The following is an 18,679-nucleotide window of genomic DNA, read 5'->3' as shown; positions in this document are numbered from 1 at the left end:
GGAATTAGGGCTTTAACAGATGACTTTTGGCGGGGGACACAATTCAGTTCATAATGGAGGATATCTTTCATCTTTTTCTTGACTTTAAAGGAAATACTTTTATAGTTAACAACTAGTTTCTTCTTGGTCTTCAGTAGGTGTATCTTACCAAGGTAAGCAAGTTCTCTTTCATTCCTGCTTTGGTAAGAAGGTTTTTGTTGGTGGTGGTAAATAATGATGGCATGTCGAATTTTGTCAAATGCTTTTCCTTCATCTATTGAAATGATTATGTTTTTTTGTCCTTGAATCTGTTAATATGATAATGCATTTTGTAGAGTTAAACTACCCTTGCCTTTCTGCTATAAACTCAACTTAGTCAAGATGTATTATCATTTTATGGGTTTGTTGTGTTAATACTTTGCTTAGGATTTTTTTGCATTTTTGTTCATAAGTAAGATTGGCTTGTAATATATTTCATATTGTACTTGTCTGGTTTTGATCTTGAGTTTATACTCACTTTACAGAATGGGTTGGAGGGGTGTATCCTCTTTTCCTGTTCTTTGGAAAGAGTGTAATATTGTGGTAAAGAGCATGGATTCTAAGGTGCCAAACTGTGTTGATGAGTCACAGAGCTGTAATTCCCTTGTACTGTGAGAATAACTTGGTGATGAGGCCAGTGGGTCTGCATCAAATTCGTTTTCAGAAATCCCCCAATGATAGAGTCTATTAAGTTAAAATCTAGGAAAAATAATTAGCTTATAAGCCTTTAAATAATCAGGTGCTACTTACTACTTACTGTTTGAATGATGTTACTGGCTATGATCCTAAAGTCCTACATTTTCTCAGTGTTTCCACTTTAATTATAAATGTAAAATACATAAACTTTAGAAATGCCAGCATCAAAATGTAAACATAATCCAACATCCTTATAAAATAGCTATGGAATGTTAAAATTCTTAGTGTAACAACTGGATGCCCACAGAATATCTTTGCTCCTCAGGAAGTCAGATGGGAAGTAAAGAAGAATTTTCAGAGATACAAATAAAGGAAAGAAACTTTAAGATAATTTACATGGATTTCCTTTGCGTATGCCCTGTCTCTAGCTGTGTAAATAAGAGAAGGCAAACCTTTATTTGTTTGGAGTTTGTCCTCGGAACTTCTGGCTTAATAGATGTTGGGGATAGTTTTCTAAGACAGTTTGCTAGAATTTCAGTGCTTCACTTTTGCCAAGCTGCTGTACTTTACCTTCAAAGGTGACAAATGCAATGGTAAGGGGAAACCTCACATGTCTGCTGGCAGGGACATATACGAAGTGTTCAAAGCTGTGATTTGCTATGTTTGTTTTCAGATTCTTCCATCTCATGATTTTGAATCATGCTTAAAGAGAAGCTGTACTATAATGCTAACACTTTGGAACTCAAAGATTCCAAATGGAGATATTTCTGCCTTTTTAAAATTTGTATTTTTATAAAGCCATGAATAATACAACTCTTGCCATATATTCAAGCTCAGAGATTGTTTCCTCAGCCATGTCTAGTCTATGAATAAGCCCTTCAAACACATTCTTCATTCTGTTACAGTGTTTTTTTTTTAATCTCCAGCATTACTTTTGATTCTTTCCATCTCTCTGCTTACTATGCCCATCTGTTCTTGCATGTTGTCTGCTTTTCCCATTACAGCCCTTAGGATATTAATCACAGTTGTTTTAAGTTCACCATCTGATAATTCAAACACCCTTACCACCTCTGAGTCTGGTTCTGATGTTTGTTCAGTCTCTTCAAACTGTGTTTTTTGCATTTTTGCATGCCTTATAATTTTGTTGAAAGCTGAACTTGATGTACTGAGTGAAAGAGATTCCAACAGATAAGCCTTTAATGATATGGTGGTGCAATGTGGGCATAAGGGAAGAGTTCCACTGTCCTTTAATTAGGTTTCAGTCTTTTAGTGAACCTGTGGCCCAAAGCTGTCCACTTCACAAGTGCTTATTAGTTTCAGACCCATCCCCCCTGCCAACCTTACCCCCACCCCCCACCGCTCCTGTCACCTCTAGGTGGGACAGGATGGCTAAAGTGGGCTGGAGTTCCCTATTTGCCTTCCCCCAGGTCATTTAGGCTCTGATAAAACCCCATAGTAGATCAGGCACTGGTAAAACCGAGTCTCTTGAGGACAGGCTTTGTTAAGAAAGACACAATGTTATGGTGCATTTCAGAATGGTTTCTTTTATCCTCTCCCTGCTGTAAGCATAGGGGGATTTTTCTCTTATATTCATTCTGTGAACCTGGTTCAGTTCCAGTTGGTAAAACTCACAAAAGTGTGGGGACCCTTCTAGAGTTTTGACTCTCAGACTCATCCACATTGAGCCTCCAGCAATATGTCAATTACAGTTTAGCTCTTTCCTACCCCTGCCCTCGTTCTATGGATATTTCTGCTTGCTGGTTTCTGCTTTGGTAAGTTGTGATTCTCTGTATCTGCCTGTCTATGTCTACAGTTCTTGGGGTAGCAGTTGGCCCTGTGACCTCCTTTCTTTTTTCTTTTTCTATATGCATTTCTTTTTGTTTTTTGAAGTATTGTTGATATACAATCTTATATTGGTTTCAAGTATCCAACACAGTGGTTCAACAGTTTCCCATATTTTTAAATCCTCACCCTGACTAGTGCAACTACTATCTGCCTGTGACCCCCTGTTAGGTCAGAGTGGTGACTTCTAAGCACCTTGCATACCAACTGGAAACTGGAAGTTGGTACATCAAAGAATTGTTTAAAATAAAAAACTTTTCAGTGTACCTCGCTCCTCTGTTCTCAAGGTACTTTTCAGGGACATTAAGTAGTGTGCTTAGTGGTCTGGTGAACAGAGTATTTGGTGTTAGATGCAGGCAACATAATAGTTATTCTACTCATTAAAAGATAATTTTAGAACAAAACAAAATCAGCAACTGCTTTTAAGAGAATCAGCAAGAGGAATATAAAGCACTATGAATACTTTGGAGAGAAAGTATCTGAAATATAAGTATCATGAATTTACTGTGGTAAATTTTTTCTGTCAGCCTGGGCCAAGTTATGCTGAGGTAGCAAAGAGCACCAAGATCTCAGTGGCTTAAGACAATAAAGTCTATTTCTCAGTCATGCTGCACAGCTATTGCAGGTCAGCTGGGGCTTTGCACCATGTTATCTTTATTCCGCAACTTGGTTTGAAGGAGAATGCTCTCTCTGGAACGTGCTGCTTAAAGGAAAAGAGAAAGCTTTGCTCCAAAGAGGCACACACCTCTGTTCACATTTCTTTGCCTGAAGCCAGTTACCTGGTTCAACAGGGTGGACTTCAGGAAATGGTAGTACATGTCGCATGGCCAAACGTGACCTCAATGTGCTGGAAGCTCTAATCTGCCTACAGAAAGGCGGATAGCTATTTTGAATAGTAATAAAATACAGTTTCTACCAAGTTCACCCCTAGTTTATTGTGAATTGGCTATTTAGAATTCTCCTGGGGGTTGGGTGGGGGTGGGGGGAAGAGTCCTCTTACCCCAGTTGTCCCAGGACTGGGATTACTACTGTGCAAAGTTTTTATTGGTCTCTTCCTTACCTACTTTGAGGTTGAGCTCTGTTACATTCCTTTGCTAGATACGAAGGGACAAAGGAATTCATCAGATAAATATTTTTATGAGCTGTTGACCCTGGGTGGGATTGCAGACATATCACGTGCTCTCAAGGTATTTACAAAACAGTGCTCTCCAGCAAGTCCGTGGTGTCTGCCCTTGCTCCTGGGCTCTGTGAGCCAGGTGGTAGGAGGATGGCTCTTCTCTGTGCCACATCAGATTTGGTCCTTGAGAAGCTCGTGACATGCTTGTACCCCTGCTGCCATCAGGTTGTGTCTGTGCAATAAGGAAATGTGCTGATTGAGCAGTTATTTCATCTGTACAGAGATAGGGATGTGATTACCGAAAGGGCAGGACTGGGAACAGGTTAAGGATAGGTAAGCTGTAATAAATAAACAGGTAGAGAAAATACAAAGCAGGGAAAGCAGAACTCTGCTTGTGTGCTGGCAATAACTAGAATACAAAGCTTCAAAAGTCAGGTTGATATCATGGATATTCTATGGCTTAAAGACTACAAGCTGGCAACTCACAGGATGAGTCTGGACTATATATATGTTTTGTTTGGGCAACACTATATTTTAAGCATCAGGAGATGTTACATAGAAAGAAACTAGATTTCTGTCTTCTCTTGAAATTGGGAAGACTGTGAACTTTTGCTGACATTGCTGGATAGCAAAGTTGGCTGGTGTTGCTCCATTGCTATTGTCCTGTTGGGAGGTAGCATTACTCTCTAGTATTCTACATGGAATTTATATGGATTAAAGTTCCTTACTATGAAAAACAGAACTTTAAGGTTTATGGAAGAAAATGCAGGCGAGGTCTTTGTTATACTGTTTGAGGACAGATTTCTTAAAACTGCAAATAGTTGACATTAAACATTAAAATTTAATTTTTATCAAAATTAAGGGTTCTTATTCAATAAAAATCATCATAGACAAGCAGCCTATAGGAAAACATATTAGAAAAGTTATTTTCAATATACAAACTAACAAAGAACTAATACCGAGAATATTCAAGGAATTCTTGGATATAATTTTAACTTAGCAAAAATGTCAGAAAATATAGACTGTTAATAAGTAATTAGCAGAAAGGGAAACTTGTATAATTATTAAATGTCTTAAGTGAATGTAATAAAAATATGCAATTTAAAATAAAGTGACTCCATTTGCCAACAAACCAGCAGACAAAAATTATGAAGGTAGATAACATCAAATACTGACCAAAGATGTGGGAACTCAAGAATCCTCATATATTGCTGATGGAAATATAAACAGCAATTCCATTGAGCTGTCTGGGCAGTGAAGAATGAAATTAAGAATATGTTCATACTATGCCTACAAATTCATGCTTAGAGAAATTTCAACATCTGGAGAACCACTTGCATAGAATTTTGCAAAAAGATGGGTTCAGAAAGGCGTATGAGGATATTCATGGCAGTATTACTTGTTCTGACAATGGTCAGAAATAACACAAGTGTCCATCTTTAGGGGAATGTATAAGTAAAATGTAGTACATATATTTAATGGAATATTCTGCAGTGGGCAGAAGCTTGAAATAAGACTTACACTTCACAATAGATACATACATATACCTAAATAAATATGTGTGAAAGATGGTTTGACAGATCAAACTTTAAATATACCAGAATGAGTGTCCACCCTTGGGAAGAGACTTGGACTGTGAATGGGGAATTAATAGAATTAAAATAAAACAAATCAAAATATAATTTAATAGCCTTGCAGCTTCCACCTATGATTTGACTGTGTTTTGAGGGATATGTAAACCTAAGTTCATTGAATTCTGTAAACCTAAAATTATAAAAAGCATCAACAAAAACCAGTTACTATTCTTTAACATTTTGCTCAAAGATAACACTTTTAATCCTTTTTTTTTTTTTTTAACTTGTGAAGAAGGACTGTATTGCATCGTTTGGCCTGACTTGAGCAGCTCCACAGCCAAGCACTAATCTAGTTCCTGCAGTTTCCTTTTACCCAGGCACACATTTGCCATCTTCCTGTTTTGTTTTTAGAGTATTTATCTCCACTCAGTAAATTCCTCCTGCACATAACCGCCAGATGACCTCCAATGCTTTTGCCTAGACAGTATTTTTGTAGAAACCAGAGGGAAATTTTCTGCAAATTAAACTACCTTAGTGTTGCTGGATTTGAAGTAGCAGATGGTGGTTGGATTTTACAAGGCCGCTTTGCCCTCTTCCTTAATTTACTGCCTGTTTTTACATTAATTCTCTCTGTGTGGCTCTGGCGAGGTGTGTGACGCACACTGCAAGGGACTGCATTAACAAGAAGCCCAATCTGGATCTTTAGAGAGTTGCACTGCCTTTCCTTTGTGGAGTCTGGGGAGCCCCTTCTGGCTTTTACCGTATTAAAGTTTTGCAGTAGCCGTGGTGTGCAGAGAATGCACACACAAGTTGGGGGTGCAGGCCTGCCAATTGCCTCAGCAGAGGGCCTCCCGGCAGGCTGGAGCCATTGGAATTTTCACTGTCCTTCATCATTTGGATTTCCAAATATTTTTCACTAGTTCTGTCTTTAAAGTCCAGAAATTCAGCCAAATTGTAACAAAACACTGCAGCCGTGGTCCCTCTGGGCCCAAGAACAGCTGCTGAACTCTTCCAACTTAGCTGCAAAGCCACATGTGCCAAAGTGTCCTGGCCACTGCTCTCCACCCCCCACCCCCAGCCAAAGGGGCATCACTCTGTGCTGAGAATTTGTGGTGAAAAAACTGAATCAGTGCCTCTTATGCCTCCATTTTTCCAGTGTATTATGCTTCACATGAATGTTTGTAGCTCAGGAATAAGTGAAGTGATTTCGCAATGCTTATCAGCAAGGTTTTGCTCCTTAGTTTTGAGTCATTCATTCATTCAATTAGTATTTTCTGAGCATATGTGTCAGATATGTGGCTCTAACTCTTGTTAGGTAATTGTTAGAGTGTCCCTGTCCTTTTTGGATTAGATCTTGTATTGTGGGTGTTTTTGGCTGCTCCAATCAAATGAATGATGAATAATGCTGTGAGATGAATAAATGCTGGGAATCAAGTTGCCATTCTCTTGTCAATTTGCTACATGCCTTTCCAAATTGTTAAATAAGGAGTTGATGTTCTTGGAAACATAAGGAAGAAATATGAGTGTCTTATAACTCTGACTTAAATTCTCACTCAGTAATAAACTGTACTGTTAGGTTTTAGTAAATATCCCCTGCTTTTCATGCTATGCTGGAGCGAGGTATAGTGGGTAACATGGTGTGTTCTGGTATGATGTGGCATAGAGTACAGTATAGTAGAATGTATTGGGTGGACTCCAAATTCATGTAATAGCTCAAATATCAGCTTTTCTATCATCTTGCCTTATGATTTTAGGTAAGTGTCTTAAGTAAACTGTGCCTCAGTTTACTTAATATTATAGGAATGTTTGTGAGTAGAGTTACTGAAAAAAATTAAGTGAAGTACTATAGGTGCTCAGCATGTGGTAGATGCTCATTAAATTTCAGCCTCTCCTATGTTCCTCTCCTAAGAGGAACATAAAGGGGGTGGAAGCGCTCTCATCTTCAGGAACGAACAGTTTAGTTAAGAAGATGAAAAATAGACTTTATGTAAAATCACTAGAGAAAATGCTTCTGAGAAGAAAACTAAATAGCATGAATTAATTTGCTCTGTCCCTTCATTACCACCAGTTCTGAAAAATGAAAAACTGACTTTTCTTTAAAAATGTGTTTATACTTGATATTTACACTTGATATCTACACTTTCTGTAAACCCTTCTTAGAGAGGTGAAACACTAGAATTTTAAATTAAGCTCAAACACACACTCACGCACACGAATATTATAGTGACTTTGGGTTCCATCAAGACGGTTAGCTGAAAGTTGTGCCAATATTTGATCCATCTGGTGACAGCTCATAGAACATGTTATTTCTAGTGTTTGCAAATAACTAAATAGAAATCTGCTTGAAGATATTGTATTTGATGTATATGTACTGAGAAGTGATTTCCTTTGCCACACTGCATACAAGCATACCTTGTTTTATTGCATTTTCCTTTACTGAGTTTCACAGATACTGTGTTTTTTTTTTTTTTTTTTTTACAAATTAAAAGTTTGTGGCAACCCTGCATCAACCAAGTCTATTGGCACCATTTTTCCAACAGCATTTGCTCATTTAGTGTTTCTGTGTCATATTTCGGTAGTTCTCACTATATCAGGTTTTTTCATAATTATTATATTTGTCACGGTGACGTGGTCAGTTATCTCTGATGTTACTGTTGTAGTTGCTATGGGATGCCATGAACTACACCCATATCAGATGGTGAACTTCATTGATAAGTGTGTGTCCACAGAATGGCCATCCGACCCTCCTCTCATCTCCTCTCCTCAGACCTCCCTGTCCCCTGAGACATAGCAATATTGAAATCAGGCCAGCTAATAAGCCTACAATGGTTGCTAAATGTTCAACTGAAAGGAAGAGTGGCATTTTTCAGTTTCAGTCAAAAGCTAGAAATGATCAAATTTAGTGAGGAAGGCATGTTGAAAGTCTAGATGGGCCAAAAGCTAGGCCTCTTGTGTCAAACAGTTAGCCAAGTTGTGAATATAAAGGGTATGTTTGAGAAGGAAATTAAAAGTGCTCCTCCAGTGAACACACAAATGGTAAGACAGAGGAAACAGCCTTATTGCTGAGATGGAGGAATTTTGAGCGGTCTGGATGGAAGATCAAACCAGCACAACATTCCCTTAAGCCAAAGCCTAATCCAGAGCAAGGCTCTACCTGTTTTCAAGGCTGTGAAGGCTGAGATGAGGACACTACAAAAGAAAAGTTGGAAGCTAGCAGAGGGTGGTTCATGAAGCCTAAGGAAGCAGCCATCTCCATAACATAAAAGCACTAGGGGAAGCAGAAAGTGCTGAAGAGGGTGGAAGGACCAGCAAGTTATCCAGAAGATCTAGCTGAGATAGTTAATGAAGGTGGTTACATTAAACAGCAGAATTTCAATGGAGATGAAGCAGCTTTCTGTTGGAAGAAGATGCCATCTAGGACTCTCATAGCTAGAGAGAAGTCAATGCCTAGCCTCAGAGTGTCAAAGGACGGGATGACTCTCTTCTAAGGGGTTAATGCGGCTGGTGACTTTGAAGCCAGTGCTCATTGACCATCCTGAGAGTCCTAGGGCCCTTCAGATTTATGCTAAATCTACTCTGCCTGTGCCCTATACATGGAACAAAGCCTAGATGATGGCACATCTCTTTATAACGTGGTTCACAGAATGTTTTAAGCTCACTGTTGAGACCTGCTCAGCAATGAAAATTCCTTTTAAAATATTACTGCTCATTGACAGTGTACCTGGCCACCCAAGAGCTCTGACAGAGATGTACAATGAACTTAATGTTGATGTCATGCCTCCTAATACAACATCCATTCTGTAGCACATGGATCAAGGAGTCATTTTGACTTTCAAGTCCTATTATTTAAGAAACATGTTTCATAAGGTTATAACTGCTATATACAATGATGCCTCTGATGGAACTGCACAAAGTAAATTAAAACTCTTCTGGAAAGGATTCACCATTCTAGATGCCATTAAAAACATGATTCATGGGAAGAGATCAAAATATCAATATGAACAGGAGTTTGGCAAAAGTTAGGCCAACCCTTATGGATAACTGAGGGCTTCAAGACTCAGGAGGAAGTAAACTGAAGATGTGGTGGAAATAGCAAGAGAGCCAGAATTAGAAATAGAGCCTGAAGATGTGATTGAACCGCTGCGATCTCATGATGACAGTTGAGGGGCTGAATGGGTGAGGTGTGGCTTCTCATGGATGAGCAAATTAAAAAAAAAGGTCTCTTGAGCTGGAATCTACTCCTGCTGAAGATGCTGTGAAGATGGTTGAAATGACAACAAAGGACTTAGAATATTACACAACTTAGTTGATAAAGCAGTGGCAGGGTTTGAGAGGACTCTGATTTTGAAAGAAGTTCTGTGTGTAAAGTGCTATCAAGTAACATCACATGTTACGGAGAAATCATTTGTGAAAGGAAGAGTCAATTAATGTGGCAAACTTTACTGTTGTCTTATATCAAGAAATTGCCACAGACACACCAGCCTTCAGCCACCACCACCCTAATCAGTCAGCAGCCATCAACACTGAGGCAAGACCCTCCATCAGCAAAAAAGTTATGACTTGCTGAAAGTCAGATGATAGCTAATATTGTAAGCAACAAAGTATTTTTAAATTAAGGTATGTACATTGTTTTTCTTGGACATAATGCTATTGCACACCTATTAGACTACAGTATAGTATAAACATAACTTTTATGGGAAACCAAAAAATTCACTTGACTTACTTTATTGCAATATTTACTTTATTGCAGTGGTCTGGAACCAAACCTGTAATATCTTTGAGGTGTGCCTGTATTAAAAGAATTGAAAACCTTCCTTGCTTTTACATGTTTTCATGCTATTTGAGGCACAGGTTATGGCAGTAGGGCTTGAATGTGTCATTTGATAATTCTAGGTCAATGTGGGTATGATCTCTAGCAGGGGCTTCTTTTTGAAGTGCTTATTTAAAATCCTTATTGGTCCTATGCCAGCAGGTTCAGTGGAAAGAGCAAGGGCTTTGAAGGTAATGAGACTTAGCTTCTAATTCATATCCTTTGGAATGAGGTGTTCAAAATTTGCTGGGATGGTGGAGGTCATATTTGCATAGGGACAAGATACCTTCTGGGATCAAGGATTGATACATTTCCTGTCTCATGCTAACTGCTATTAAAATATCTCTGATGGCTGAAATCATTCCAAACGATGAGCAGTGTGGGAAAGGCCACTTGTGGCCTCCCAAGGTCTCACTTACCAAAAAAGGTGATCTCCAGCCCCATGCCAGTGCCTTAGTTATCTTGGGGAAGGTGATTGTTCTGGACACAGCTTATGTCTGAAATTGGAATGTCAAGGGTTCCTCTTTGGAGGTAAGCTTAGCAATGCTTTGGAGGGATTCTTAATGACCAGCTGTGTGTCTGTTGACTTTACATCTCACAAAGTTCGTGGTGTCACACGCAGGGCCACTGTAGCGACACCTTCTTTGGTGCTCAGCTTCTGGGGGCAGTTGTGCTATTCTGAAGACTTGAGGTGGTGTTTCTGAGCTTCAGTTCCATTAGAGAAGTTGGTAGGGCTGGGAGAGGTTCTTGTAGAGGTGGGAGAGTAAAGGATTGGAAACAAGGAAATTCCAGGTGTGGTGATGGTCAGAACTGATGGAGTGTTTAAAGGAGTCAGGGATTGGGAGCTCCTAATTGGTCCTCTCCTGGGAGAAGTAATTAACAAATTAATCAATAGCAGATTTGGTACTTGAATGCTGGTCTTGTTCTGCCTCCAGGGCTGACTGTCTCTCCAGCCTGACCATCTTGAATGAGATGATGTGTGTATTGACCCAGGGGAAATGGTAGTAACTTATTTGCCAGCCTTTCCCTTGATGCAGGATTGCCCATTGCTTAGCTCTCAGTGGCCACTATTCCTGAATCCGTGCACAGCTCAACTGGAGCTCCTGCCTCCCCAGTGTATTTTTTGAGGGCTAAATTTAAACTTTTGGCTCTTTCCTTGCCTGTTCTCCCTGTGTTAGAATATTATCAGGGCTGGAGAATTCAGAGCTCCACATGGCATTTTTTACAACTCCCTGAGTGAACTTGCATAAATCTCAACCTCAGGGGTTTTGGGGACAAAAACACTTATTTTACTTGCTTTACATTTTGATGCTAGATTAAAGAGAAGAAATGCCTAAGGAAGTGCACTGTAATAACACTCATTGTTAGAAATGGAAGATACAGAGTGTGCAGAAGAAGCAATTTTAAGGGTTCTTAGGAGGTCAGAATGAAGTCTAACATTCCCTTAAAGAAAAAAAGTTATTCTGTGTTAAACCCCACCAACGAAAGATCATCAGGAATGCACCTACTGTAATAAAAAGAAATTGGGTGTATTTTTATTGCTGTAGGAAGACTGAAATCATGAGGAACCATGAGGAGCTGGGAGAAGCTCCTTGGAGAATGTGGATGAGTCCGAGTCTGCTTAAGGAGGTGGAGGCCAGCCCCGCATTGGATGTTTCAGGATGCAGGAGCAGTTTTGTGATTATGCGTATTAGCAGTGTTTATTAATCAGATAGGAGGGCCACCGTGGGATGGATGTTCTTCTTGGTAAGGTCAAGGAGCAGCAGTCACTCCTGTTAGACAGAAGAGGGGGATGTTTCATCATTTTTGCAGTTGTGGAGTGGCCTTAGCTCTGTCGCCTAAATGTGACCACGGAGTGGCCTTGTTCAGACAACGTTTCTGTTCTGTGAGTGTGGTTGACAGTCAACTAGGAACATCATCGCTCAGCTGCCAGCAGTGCTGGTTTCTCACCTGCTTTAAGGTGTATTGATTTACCCCTTTTACTGAAAGGCAAAGAAGGAAGTCATATTCTAGAAGGGTGCCAAGGCTGACCACAGGGCAGAGGATGCGTAATTGGGGTTTGGAGGTGGAATAAAGAACTAGAACTAAGCTACAGAACCGAAACACGGAACCAAGGAATGGAGTATCCGGAAGGGTGAACGGATGGGGGGTGAGCCTGCAGCAGTGCAGAAGCAGAGTGCAGCGGTTCCTTCAGGCCTGGGCCGTCCCACAAGAGGCACGCAGGGCTCCTGTTTCTCAGTTTAAACTCAGCTGCCTGACTTGCTCCCCAACACCAAGACAAAGTTATCCCTTTTACCTTTTACTTCTGGGAAATGATACCCAAGGGTTGAGGGAGAAGGCATCACTCTGCTTTATACACTTAACATAGTATTTAAAATGTATGGGTTAATTTATTTTTAAATTAAATTATTAAAAACAAAAATGAAACAATGTAGGAATGACAGTGGTGGTGGAATGTGTGATTTGCCACTGGGCTGATTTTAGAATGAATGTTTCCTTTTTTTGGTAGGGAAATTCAAAGTTCTCTTTTGTGGAGGGGATGGTGTAGGTGTCTTGGATCTGTTTAGAAGATAATTTTTGTAAGAAACTAAAAATCATGGTTCTTATCCAAATATAGAATGAAAAACCACAATGATTTTATTTGATGCATTAGTTAATGGGGAACGGTTGAGTTGTAGATCAAAGAGCAGACATACAAGGAATGAGGAAACTAATTTGCATGATAAATGTAAAACTGGTTTCTTGAAAGAGCGAGATAATTGATTTGTATCTCTACCTGACAAAATTTATTAGTCTGTAGTTCAAGGCCATTTGCATGGCTATCAGTTATCTTCATTTGCAGAGCCATAAAATAATTCAAAGACAATGAACGACAGCTATAACCCAGAGAGGTACACTGGGAAGAACACCCAGTTATCTTATTTGACCATTTTAAAATTCTTCACATTTTTTTCCTGCCAACTTACTACAGTTTATTAAAATTCAGGTGTTTCTGTCTGAGACCTGTACTTATGACTATGTGTCTTCAAAGAGAAAAGGGAGAAAATTTGTCATAACTTTATTCTGATGTTTATATTCTGGGTGATAAATGACTACTAACCCAAAATGACTGTGAAAAAAATTTCACTGACTTCAACAATATGTTAATGACATAAGTATCAGTGAATTGCTTTAAATTTGCTTTTTCTTTTCTACTTTATCTTTTGGGATGGGGCAGAGAGCAAAGTATTATGACAAACAGGATAATGCATATTTTTTTTTAAAACTCAACTTCTTTTTAATGATGGTTTCAGAGGAAAGTTGATACACCACTCACTGAAATAAATGAAAATTCCTGTCTTACTTGAGCCATTTAATCAGAAGAAAAATTTCTTTCTTCTGAAATATGAAAATTATCCACATCTGTTTGCTTGAGTTTTTAAAGTTGGTACTCATATATACCTACACACCCTCTTCACCTAATGGACAAAAGTTTAAAAGATTTTATTTAATTTAACTTAAATTAAATAAAGGGGTGAACTGTGGGATGGGGAGTAGGGCTGTTGAGGAAGGCTGAGTAGGAAGGAAGTCGCAAAACTGTGCTTATGGCCAACCAGTCACTTTAAAAAAAATTGAGGGATTTTTATTTTTCGTATTTGCTTTTCCTATTCCTTTTTTAGATTTCTTTGCTATTTTTCATGCCATTACAATTAGGTGCTCTAATGTTTGCATCTATAATGAAAATTAGAGTTTCATTTGAAAAATGAAAATACAAAATTGTGAAAATTGATTAAGAAGGGAAGAAAGGTAGAGAGATTTCACAGTTTTAAAGAGAGGAGAAATAGCCACTCATCTCCCACGCCAAACCAAATCAAATAAATGTATTACCAGAACACAGTTAGGGAAAGCAGCCTCAGAGTTCCTTCTAACATGGAAATGAAATGGAAACTTAAAATAATAGGGATGTATTGGAAGTAGTATCAGTCAGATTCTTCCCTGTATTTATTTGTTTGCCAGGACATTATCCACATGTCCCAGCAGTGGGAGGAGGTGCTATGACTCGGGGATGGGCAATGTAGTTTTTTTAAGTCCTCTCCTTTGCTTTGAAAGAATTACCTCCCAGATTTCAGACAACTTTTGTTTATTAAACAGAATATTGTTCACACTTCCTCAAATGTAGACTCCGCTACACCAAAGAAGTAGACTGCTCATTCTGAAGACAGATACTTTGCTGGGGAACAACCCTGCCTCTGGTTCTAGATGCTATAAAGTCTCCGTAGTTTGTGCTCTGCACAGTCATAATTCCACCAGGACTAGTCTGAGATTTGCTCTGCAAACCCTTTCTTCATAGATGGTGAAAATTAATACCATAAATAAGACTCTGGTGGTGTCTGGGGTGACAATGATTTATATTTATAAGAGCACTACCGTATATCCCAGTCACCTTAGAAATATCATTTAGATATTTAGTTAAACACATATACATTATCTAGGTTGCTAGGTTCTAAGGGGAAAATGGAAAAATTGTGGGTGTGTGTCATTGAAATTGCAAATCTGGCTCATTTTGAAGATCTCTCTCAACCACAGTTTGAATGAATGAACTGATGAACAAAGGAATTTCATAGTCCAATTTGAGTTATTATATGTATGTCACCAAATTGTATGTCTTTTATGGTCCAAATCTCTCCCAAATAGTGGCCTCTAAAGAATTGCATTTAGTTCAAGGCAATTGTGTGATAACATTCTGTTATTCAGCAAAATCTGATTGAAACAGTATGACTATGAGCCAAGTAAACTAATTATCTTATTTCACTGGGATGTTTGAAACAAATGCTTTGAAAAAAAATTGAGGGATTTTTATTTTTCATGTTTGCTTTTCCTATTCCTTTTTTAGATTTCTTTGCTAGATAAATTATCTTAGCCAGCTTTCAAAGGGCTTCTGATCCACTCAGAAGTGACTTTGGAAGGTAAGGTGCAACAATCAGATATTACTGAGCACTTGACAATTGTACACAGAAAACTACATACTGGTAAATAGCACTTACTGAGTATAAAAGGAAACATTTTCAATGCTAATAAAATATATAGTATTAAATACATCATTTAAAATGTGCAAATACCTTTTTAAAGGTATACCTTCTGGTTGTTTTAACTTGCGTGTATATGGAGACCCTGTATTTTCACCTAAGATTTTTGTCAGGTTGATTTGAGTCACGCCCTTTCTCAGCTAGCCAGACCCCACTTTCCAAGGTGTTGATGAATGCCACCCAAGGCAACACCGCCACCCAGGGTCAGTCAGCTGTCTCAGCAATGACCTCCTGCAAGGAGATCTGAAACACTAGGGGTAGAACTTTAAGAAAAAAGATAATGGGTATATTTTAGTGCTCTTTTTTTTAGTGTTCCTTTGCTGCGTATGAAATTCAGTCACCTGACTGAATGGTTAAGCCACCTACCCTGAACTAAGGGACAAATAAACTCTATTAATTTCCAGTGTGAGCTAGCACTTCACTGTGTGCTAGGGACTATGTAGGGTGATTTCAGTCATGCTTAATCCTCAGAACAAGCTTAGTATTGTCTCTGTTTTTTATATACAAGGAAACTGAAGTATAGAATACTTAAGTGACTTATACAATATCATGCAGTTGGTAAGTGATAGAGCCAGGCTTCCAGATCCTGGAGAGAGACCCTCACACGTAACCATAGTGGACATAAAAAAACAGATGTTTTTGAAATAATTCCTCATGTATTTGCCTTTTGGTAATTAAAAAAAATTTTTTTTTCTGTATTCCTTCCACCATTAGGGCCAGATCATGAGGCTTTTTGTGCCAAAAGAGGAAAAAGATATCTACCTGTAGAAAAGGAGCTCATGAGATTGGTGAAGGAGACTGTGACATAAGGAGAGTTGCTTCCAGAAAGAAAGGTTAAGTAGAAAGTTCTTTGGTGCTAGGAGAAGAAAGGGGCCGAGAGGGAGACGAGGGCTGGATAAAACTTCCTTGGCTCTCCATGCCTGTCCGCTCAGCTCTCTGTTGAACATGGGGTAGATGTGGTTAAACTTCTAACAGGTTTGGGATTATCAAAGAGCGCCCAGGTTGGGGAGGTGCAAAGTGTTGAGAGAAGCCCTGAGTTGGTTAGATCACCTGTTCAACACGGTGTCATGGCATGGGCTCTGCTGAGCAGTGATATTAAGGAGAGGTGCCCTAGTCGCCATGGCCTGTGCCATGGCACACTGGACAGTCACAAGTGCTTGCAGACTGTGTGGAGGTGGAGGTGGAAGCTGGAGAGGACTGTTGGGCTAGAAGAAGCCTGGAGTCACGGGCAGGAGGCCGCAGAAGTGGAGGGCCCTGTGAGTGGAGACAGGGCTGGAGGCCTGCATGGTACCAACATGACAGCCTCCCCAGTGACCAGTGGAGCGAGGCCGTCAAGGACCCAGAAGAGGACACACAAACCAGAGGCTCTTTCTTACTTTGTTATGAGCTTTCCCTTGAACAAAAAGGGAAGAAGAATTGGTCAGGGAGATGCCTTATGAGGAAAGAAACCATGGAAACAAAGAGTCTAAATCTGAAGTACATTGGGTCTTTACACTGAGACAGCATTTAAAATGGGAAAAGATACCATTATTTTATTTGGCAAAATCATGTGTTCCTCCTTAATACTGTCGAAACTCCACCTCAGTGGCCATCAGCAGTAATGGAGCTGGAGCAAGATGAGAACAGTTGGGGAAGTTACATTTAGTGCACATTTGAATCACTATAAATTCTGACTCTGCTATATCGTATTGGTGTATGGCATAAATATTGCAAGTCACATCTGGCAAGTTGAGTGGTAATCTACTTCCCTGAAAAACAAACTGACCAGCATGACCTCTAAGGCATTCAAAATTCCTTGAGCCTTGAGCAGATTTCTGGTTACATTTTCTTTCTCACTGGAAATCCCCAGTGGGCTGGGGAGCAACTGGTGATGCCTCCTACTGTTTGTTCTTAAGGCAGCTGAGACATGTGTGGCCCCAAGGGCAGGGCACTCACTGGGAATCTCCTCCAAGCCACTAAGGTCCTTTGTGACCTTGAAAATATTGCTTAACCTTTCTGAGCTCCAGTTTCTCCATGTATAAAGTAGAAATGATAGTAAAATTATTTACTATTATTGCTATAACTGCTGCATATAGTTTTTATAAGGATTGATGAACAATGAGACAGATACACTGTGGAAAAGACCACTATTATGGTTAATACTCCTACCTTTGCTATTATTGTTGTTATTAATTGTTGTATTTTGAACTAACAATTGAGGGACCCTGATGTGTATAAATAATCTGAGCACATGCAATGCTGTGTGTATGGTTTTATGAAACAATACATAATTCTCTTAAAACCCAGATTATATAACTTAACATTTTATTGCATATTGCCTCATTTTCTAATTACTAAGTTTTGTTGAGTTTCATCATCTAAATGATCATTTCTAGGCAGGCCCTGTGTCTTATGGTGCATAAATATACCCATTCTTATAGTAGAGGTTCTAATATGAAATGTGTAGTACATACAAAAGCTATAAAAAATGTGAACTGGAGATGGGAAGTACTCATTTTTAACTTACAAGATGGAAAAGTTCTTGAAAACAATCCTGAACAAATAATACAGGATAAGTGGGATGCATATTAATTATAAATTGAGAAATCAAATCCAATCAAGCTCTTAAAAAATCCAAATCCTTTCCCTTTATTTTCTTCTTTATTTTATCAGTTGTTTCTTTTATTGCCTTTTCTCCCTTATTACAAAAACAATGCAACCTTAGGCACACTGCTGATAAAAATATAAAAATAAATAAAAAGATTAGTATAAAGAATACCCATTATTCTATACACTTTAAAACTTGATAAATAGCCTTTCAGGTAATTTTTAATATATTTTTGAAAAATGATCAAGCCATACACCTATTCTTTTGAAAATGATAAGAAGTTATGTGACCAATTCCATTCTGTGGAATTTAGGTTGTTTCCAACTAACCTCGTTTATTGGATATCCAGGTTGTTTCCAACCAGTCCCTTTTGTTGGATATTAGGTTATTTCCAACTAATTATTATTGTATTACCTATTGCTTTTTCTCCCTTATTACAAAAACAATGCAACCTTAGGCACACTGCTGATAAAAATATAAAAATAAATAAAAAGATTTATTTATTTTTTTATGTCCACCATAGTGGACATAAAGAAACAGATGTTTTTGAAATAATTCCTCATGTATTTGCCTTTTGGTAATTAAAAAAAATTTTTTTTTCTGTATTCCTTCCACCATTAGGGCCAGATCATGAGGCTTTTTGTGCCAAAAGAGGAAAAAGATATCTACCTGTAGAAAAGGAGCTCATGAGATTGGTGAAGGAGACTGTGACAAACAGTAGGAGGCATCACCAGTTGCTCCCCAGCCCACTGGGGATTTCCAGTGAGAAAGAAAATGTAACCAGAAATCTGCTCAAGGCTCAAGGAATTTTGAATGCTGCCAATTAGTGGCTTAAAATAACACAATATTGCCACCAATTTAGTGGCTTAAAATAATACAAATTTATTTTCTAACAGTTTTGGAGATCAGAAATCTCAAACCAGTTTCACTGGGCTAAAGTCAAGATGAGCAGGGCTAGTTCTTTCTGGAGGTTCTGAGTGGAATATCCATTTCCTTGTCTTGTCCAGCTTTTAGAAGCTTCCAGTACTC

This window comes from Manis javanica, chromosome 3 (genome assembly GCF_040802235.1).
Source record: "Manis javanica isolate MJ-LG chromosome 3, MJ_LKY, whole genome shotgun sequence".
In the NCBI taxonomy this organism is placed as follows: Eukaryota; Metazoa; Chordata; class Mammalia; order Pholidota; family Manidae; genus Manis; species Manis javanica.
The sequence above is the reverse complement of the archived record's forward strand: the minus strand, read 5'-3'. Positions refer to the sequence as shown.